Consider the following 8,410-nt stretch of genomic DNA (forward strand, 5'->3'; position numbering starts at 1 on the left):
AATGGAGAAGTTGAAGTTTACGTTGCTGATGAGTTTCGCATCGGATCCGTAGGTACTAGGTAGTAATAGGTGTAGGGGTTTAGATGGAACTAGTGGTCAGAATGGTGTAAATATAGTAGATGAAGATGACTTCTTTGTAAACATCAGTTTTGAGGATATAGACCTGGCTAACCTTGAGGATATACCAGTTTATATGGAGAAAATGAAGGAGCTTCCATGATAGTGATTATGATTTTTCTAAAGATGATGATGATGATGTGATATTTCAGTCTTCTATTGTGGCTCCTGATCAAGAGTTTGCTACTTGAGTTGGCAAATTCCCAACTGCCATTGCAAAGGCAACTTCAACAAACAGACTTACACCTTGATGAGGGAGATCATATCCCAGTCCATGAAGAAGGATCTAATTCTATAGCATGAGATGAGCTAAGGAGTTGCCATAATTCCTCAGAGGTAGATAGTGTAAGGAAGAAACCAAGAGTTGTGATGTTTAGACTAGAAATTGATATAGATGTTCCAAAATTTTATGTAGCGCAGGGACTTGATAACAAGTACATATTCAAGATGGCTTTGAGAATCATGCAATCAAGTGGGGTAAGGATATTAAGTGGATGAAACATGATAAGGGGAGAATGAGGGTGAAATGCAAGACTGAACACTGCAAGTGGATGCTTTCTGCTTCTAAAGTAGAAGCTGGTGATGCCTTGTTTGCTATCAGGACAATGGAACCAGAACACGTATGCGGTGGGACATTTTTCCACAAGAGAGCTATCTCAGACTTCTTAGCAAGGAAGTATGCTGACTTTCTAAGGCTTAACAAAAGAATAATAGTTGAAGAATTTAGAGAAAAGAATAATATGTTATTGAATTTGTTTTATGTTGCTTGATTAATTTAAGAGGCTAACTCCGGATTTTGGGTTTCTGTTTTCCTTTTCTTTTTTTTTTTCTCTAATTTTAGGGACTTGGAATTGCAATTCATGAAGTAATTCCTGATATAGAGCACAGCCAAGCCATTTGTGTTAGGCACTTGCATAATAATTTCAAGAAGTTGCATCCTAGTGAGGCCTTAAAGGAAAGATTCTAGACCTTGTGCAAGGTCCTCCTACGCGCGGATGTTTGAGAACCAAATGGAGTCCTTGAGGGAGTATGATGGAAATGCATGGAATGATAACATACTCACCTTATCACTGCTCAAGATCACACTTCTAGACCACTCAAAAGTGTGATATTCTTTTCAACTCAATGATAATGGATGCAAGAGAGAAGCCGATCCAAGGACTGCTTGAGACCATTAGAATCCACTTAATGGAAAGGCTCAGAACAAAAAGGTAATGGATGAAGAACATGACTTACAATATTTGCCCAAAAATCCAGAAAAAGCTGGAGAAAGTAAAATTTGATCACTACAACAAAAATGACCTTTAACGATATTTAAAAGTGTCAGTATAAATAATCTAAACTGATACTTTACTTTTCCTCACACCTCGGACAAGTGTTGTCCCTTCCAATGTGGGGATAGGTTCGTATTATTCAAAGGTGTCAGGAAAACTATGCAATTATAGCATCTCATCTGCCAACAAAAATCCATTTTCTTAACAATCGAAAGTATCAGAATATTGTTGAAGTTGTTGAGCTATGTTGACACTTTTAACTGCTCGGAGTTTTTTTTTTGTTTTTAAATAAAGAAGCAACCTGATTGTGCTTCCTGCTATACATTCCGTCAATCAGATACCCAAAGGACTTGTAAAATTATCCCAAAGAACAGAATGCATGTAGTAATTTAAAAGCAAAAGCTAATGCTCAAATATCATTTATTGAACTAAAAGTCAGCAACAAGTACTAACATAGCTAATCGAAACTGGGTTACAGAGATTGACACATAACAAGTACTATTATAGCATCCATAAACTGGGTTACAGAGATTGGCACAAAACTCTGAGGAATGACATGACCAGCTGCTGCAATTGGTGAACAATCAAGTATTGCATTGCCTTGTGGCATGAGCCTAAAGACGAGAGATGTCCTGCAGGGCAATGTGTATTGATCAGTAGAGAAATTTCAACCTATGACATTCTTGGGCAACTATCAAATTACACTTAAGCACCAATATCTACCTTTCGCCACTAGAAGTTCCTGGAGGGATATCTAATGCAGAGCGATGTGAAGCCGTAGGCCTCAGACCAGTTGTAGCATGGATGAGAGCCTTGCCTGTGAGAAATAAAAGGTCACCAGGAACAAAGCCACTATCAGCGGCCATTGGGGTCACAAACCTAGAAATAATAAGAAAGAACTGGTGGATAATTAATCAAGGAAAACAAAGTGTTGAAGCATTACAATTCCAAAAATGATCTAGTTGAAATGTAGAAAAAATGTATAAGCAGTTAAAAAGGAATCCAGGAAATTAGTACATATTGTTGCAACCTACCTACTGATCATAAAAAAAGAAGTCCAAATATAGGTTACAACACCTGAAGTCCAGGAACATCTGAGGAAATTAGCGTCAACAGCCCCTTCTCTACTTCACCGTTTCCACTCAGCTTTCCACCTCCTGTAGATCCTTTTCTATTTAGTGAGTGTGTACTGGAAAAGGTTGCAACAAGCACTGATGAAGAAGCCTCGTTAGTAGGCAATGGACTATCGTCAAGCAAGTGGTTGAAAACACTGCAAGCAGTGATACATTCTAAATACAGATAAGAAAACACTAAGACCACTAAAAGCAAGCATATATACTCCAAAAAACATGACTTCTATTTTAAGTTCAAAATAGAAGTCATCTCTGAGAAATTCCCACAAGCATCTTGATATGATAAAAGGGAATCAATCCAAGAAAACGATCAAGAAATGTAGGCCACTAATTCTCACTCCTCCTCGGCTATTTGCCCCTTCTCACTGACATAGATACCATCAAGAAACTTCCGGATATCTTTGTTCTTCACATGGTGTGACAGCCCCACCTCCCCCTAAGACAAATCAAAGGGTTCGGCGGACCACCCGTCCAACTCTCGCCGGGACTCAGTTGTTCACTTCAACCCTCAAACAGAACCAGAATAAAACTTATGTACATCACTATCTCAAAAGGGAGTACAAACATCGAATATACAAAGGTTCTCAATTCACCACCCATCCAGCCCGTGCCAAGCACTAGGGCGAGAACCATTACAAAATCAAAGAACTAGACTAGGCTAGTCTATACAGAGCTCTCATTCTGCTCGCCATCCCCTGTTAAGGAAAACAAAATTAAAGGAATGAGTTAAAAGTTCAGTGAGGTTCCGAACACATAATCAAATATTCAATTCAATACATTAAACATAGAGTATCAATAATTCAGGAAACATTTACAATGGAAAGCGATAGTAACACATTCATTAAAAGGATACGGGCTCACAGGAAGCCAATTGTTCGTTCGTTCGTTCATCCTCCTGCCATTTCTCTTATTCCTCCGATCATTTAAAAATACATTTTTTGTATGTAAAATCCTCAGTCGTTCATTTATTGCCACTCGTTCATTCATTTCACTTCACCCCCATTCGGACGTTGGCCGGATTCCACCCGACTACAAGATAATACTTGAGTGTACCAACGTTCACACCCAGGGTCACCATATCGCCCGACCGAGTCCGCTTCTGACTCGAGTTGATCGGTAACGAAGGGTAAGGCCCAATTCAGTCAAAAGGCTTACATCATGCACAACTAATGTATCAATCATTAAATCATTGAAAATTTCACGTTTCATTTAGGTCGAGCGCGATAAAGTACACGCTCGCCTAGAAAATTCATTTTGAAAATCATTGAAAACACTTAACACATTATCAAACAACAACAACAAGTCATGAAGTCAATGAGAATATAACAAACAAGGAACACTCACCTATTTAAGCAAAATAACGCCCAAAGTTTTCTTCCGGATACACCCTCAATCACCAAGGTATCCTAATAATCAAACGAACACATTATGTTTCAACCATCAAAGATGTAAGTGAGTCAAAGACAAGTCGAATACATACTAGTACAAAATATAAATATGATTTTAGTAGTGAAAAGAGTACATTGAAACCAAAGGACATAAGTAAAATATTTGTAAAACTTAGACTCATTTGTAAAATTTTAAAATCGCTATTTGAGTCGAAATGGCAAAGAAAACGTAAATACCCTAGATGGTTCATGTGGTATTCGCTCTCAAGTCTTACTCAAGTCGCAAGTACATTGACCTAGTTCTCGAGCGTAAATTTGGGCAGCACGCCCTTTGTATTTACCTATTTTCCAGCAATTTATGGCTTCATTCTTTTCCTCAATCAAACCCAAAATCATATACAAAATCATCTCATTTCAATAGCCATTCCATAGGCTCCAAATCACACAAGTACAAAATCAAGCTATGAGCATGTGCGGAAATGAAGGTTGGGTCAAGAAACAAAAGACAGATTTGACGTGTTTTTGCGTAACGGACACAACCGAAGCTACGCTTATTGGATTGGAATGCAATTTATACTGTTTTGAAGCTAAGACAAAGGGCTATAATTTTGATGAAGATCACTTAGTCCAAATTCCAGTGTAACCCAATCAAATTCCCAATTCCCAGAACCAAATTCCAACTAACCGGCTAGTTAACTGCACTACCTTCAAATGGTCATATCTCAAGCAACCAAAGTCCATTTAAGATGTTCTTAGAGGCGTTGAAAAGCTAAGACAAAGTACTAAAACTTTCATGTTTTGACTAAAAACTAGTTCAGCACGTATCCAGGTGAACAACCGCAACCAACTTAGTGTACGGTCAAAACTGTCCGCTGATTTTACTCCTAGGGTAGTCAGGGTATTTTCATCTTTTCATGGGTTACATTGCTCTGATTGAGCTGAAATTTTGTAGGTAGCCATAAAATCTCATTCTTTACAATTTTCATGTTTTGTGCTAAGCCTAATTCAGCCTCTAATATGATGAAATAGAACCGGATAGAACTGAAGCTAAATTTTCCAGAAATCTGGAATTTTTGTTATTTCAAACTATAATTCACATTTTCACCTTGAAACTACCACTACTATCACCTTCACAAGATCATATACCATATATATACATCATACCACACCTAACCCACAAGAAACCCTAACTCAAAAGTCATCCATCTAATCATCAAAATCATTTGAAACAAGCATCACAAACACAATACCGACATTAATACCCAACTTAATCATGATTAATAGAGAAAGAATGGTTGATCAGCCATTATACCTCAAGACACAAGCTTGCAAGGATGATCCTTCACCCCTCCTTGAAATTCTTGGTTCCTTAAGCTTCCCAATCTTCCAACTAGTGATCAATCGGTTTAGTTTTTCTTGGTTGCACTCAAAAGGTTGGATTCAAGGTTAAAATTTGAAGAACTCTCCTCACTCTTTTCCCTCTCCTTGCCCTCGGCCAAACCAGGAAAGAAATGAGGGAAAATGAGCTGAAATGAGGTATAAGAAGACAAGACAAAAAAAGGTTTGGTTAAGGCCATAGGTGGCCGACACTTGTCACCACCAAAGCCAGCCAAATTTCTCTTTCTTCTCCTTGCATTTTGGCCATAATTTTCAGCCATATGGATGAGGATGAGGAGGGATATTTTACAAAAATATCAAGGGTATGTGGTGGTCAAGTGGTGGGTTCAATCGGTAGTGATCGATACCCGTCGGTTTGAGCCGATTTTTCTTAAATCGCGTATACTAGGGTTTTTACCTTCTAATCACTAACTTATTATTATCACTTCTAATCATATAATATTTCCTCATCCAAAAGTCATTCTTACCTACCAAATTTGATCCTCACTTCGTACCGAATAGTCGTATTACGAAAAAACGTGAAAATCCTAATTCGTTCTAACTTGAAAATGGACAACGAAAACCCTTACTTCTATATTCATTTACACTTATTGTGGTGTGATTGGGTAGTAGGGCTATTATAAAATCACAAGGTCCAAATAAAAGGGGATTTTTAAGAAAAACGTGAGGGGTCTTACAATTCCATAAATTGAATTTAGAGTTTCAGTTAAAATATGAGAAATTTGAGAAAACGATCAGTCACAAGTGAAACTAGGGTTTTGATTAGACGTTTAGGGTTTCTAGTCTTTTTAAAATAAAACAAGGTTTTAAACCAAACCCAAAGAAATAACTTTAGTTTTTTCTTTAAAACAAAATAATGTTTTTAAAATAAAAATAAACTAAATAAACCGTAATATCCTCTTTAAGACTAAACAAAAGATGATCCTAAAAGTTGGGGTATCACACATGGCATTTCTGTCCACAATAAGAAAAGGTTGTATATTAGCTATTCAACCAGATGAACTACATTTTAAAGACAAGTGACAAGGAACAAAACTTGTAGATTCAAATGTCATAAATATGGCACAGAGTGACTCTTACTTGGTTTATCAGGGCAGCAGATCGGGAAACAAGCTCAATGTTATTGCCATCCAACACCAATTCGTCCTTAACCTTCTCAGACCGGATAACAGTGACTTCTTCAAGCATATACACCTTTCTCACCTGATGCAGAAAACATCACACATTACAAAATGTTCCCTATCAGAAATTTCAAGCAATCTCATCATGCATAATGGGGGCAACCCAATGGAAGCAATTCCATAATAGAAGTTGTCGAAGTTCAAAGTTATAAACTTGTACATCAGATCAAAGCACTTCTTCAAAATTAGATTAAGGGATCATGCAAAATCAGGTCAGAACCTCACCAAAGGCAACCACAACAAGGAGACAAATTAAAGTTTCAACATTTTGTCTATATACTCTCTCACACGAAAAGATAATTTTTAACTGCTATCCAAACAGCATGATAAACTAGTGCTGATTGTATCACCAATTCAACATCACATATGCATCAGAAGCTACAATCCCCATGACTCAAGCCTCTCAAATATCCATGTAAGACTCATTATTAATACACCCCTATGCTGCCAAAGCCTATATTTTGTATGAAGCGAAAAAGGAAAATTTAGTATACATCTCATGAAAAGCATCAAAATATAAAATCCTATTGAATCACCAAAGGAATGCAGCTCAACTGATGATACAACAGAATCATGACCTCACTATCAGAGCAAGTCCAATGAAAGATCTAAAGAGCTTACTTCTGCATTCCTAAATGATACATCTTCTTAGCTGCCTCAAACTTTTTCATCTTCTCAAAGTAGAGTGCATAAGCCTGGTAAAACAGTGACTTTTCCATCCCAATGCGATTTTCCTCCATTGTTCTCAAAACACTTTTTGGATCGTCAACAAAGTCCATCTACATAAAACACGTGAAAAATGCCCAATTTAGCTATACACTAACGTTAATCAGATAATCAATATCAGTAAAGGAATCTCTTTAAATTTGAATAAAAATCTGATAGACACAATATATCCAAGCCAATTCTTTTATAGATAGCTTCTCGAGGTGAAGCAGTTTTTCCCATTTACAATACCACCAATGACAGCTCAAATATTGCCAAAATTTCAAGAGGAGTCGAAAATAATGTACTTCTTTGATGCAAAATGGAATCCCTTCTCATAACATATGGATAGGTATCTTGAACCTTCAATACACTACTTGAAATTTGAACAAAGTCCAGCGGTAAATCATCTTTTGTTCCTTGTCTTAAACACTACTACTATATTGAAGTGGACATTTTAATACTTCAAGTTACCCTAATTAAATGAATCAAAGAGCAGAACTAATCAAACATAATAGTCTAAGTATTCATATATATATATATATATATGTATACACACACATAAATCAACAGCCACAAGAAGAATCAAAAAGGAAAAATGAGGAAGAGCAGCCCAGAATAAGATTGATAAAAGGAAAATTAGAAAATAGAAATTCAATAGTAATGATTCTAAAAAAGTTACCAATTGCAACCAAACACGAAGGTACCGCAAATCATTACTATAACGGCGGGTGTTCGTCCCTAAATCTAAGGTCTCTCTCAGACTCAGAGCCCTAATTTTCGTTGGACACTAGTTTGGAAATTAGAAATGTTGGGGAGATCGGCCAGGGCTTCCCTTAGCTTCTGCATTATTCAGTAAGGAAAAGGTCCAAAAAGGTAACTCTTTTTGTAGGAAACCACCAACCAAAATTTACATATAGAAAAATTTCAGAGTATAACCTGTTCATCGACGACATCGATATCTGCGAGCTTGTGGCCGGATTTCTTACTGGAATTGCCTAATTCTTTTGCTAAGAAATAATTTATGGAGAATCCGAACTTGTCCTCTTCGATGTCATGTTCTTCCATTTTCTGGTTTTGATGAACCTAAACCTGATGATGAGAGGGAAGGAGTAGGGGCGACGGGACGGCGGAGATAGGGGGTAGAGGAGAGGAGAGGAGAGGAGAGTGGCCGAGAGAGGCGGAGGGCATAAATTGGTAAGAAAATTCTGCGG

The sequence above is a fragment of the Coffea arabica genome, chromosome 10c (genome assembly GCF_036785885.1).
Source record: "Coffea arabica cultivar ET-39 chromosome 10c, Coffea Arabica ET-39 HiFi, whole genome shotgun sequence".
In the NCBI taxonomy this organism is placed as follows: domain Eukaryota; kingdom Viridiplantae; phylum Streptophyta; class Magnoliopsida; order Gentianales; family Rubiaceae; genus Coffea; species Coffea arabica.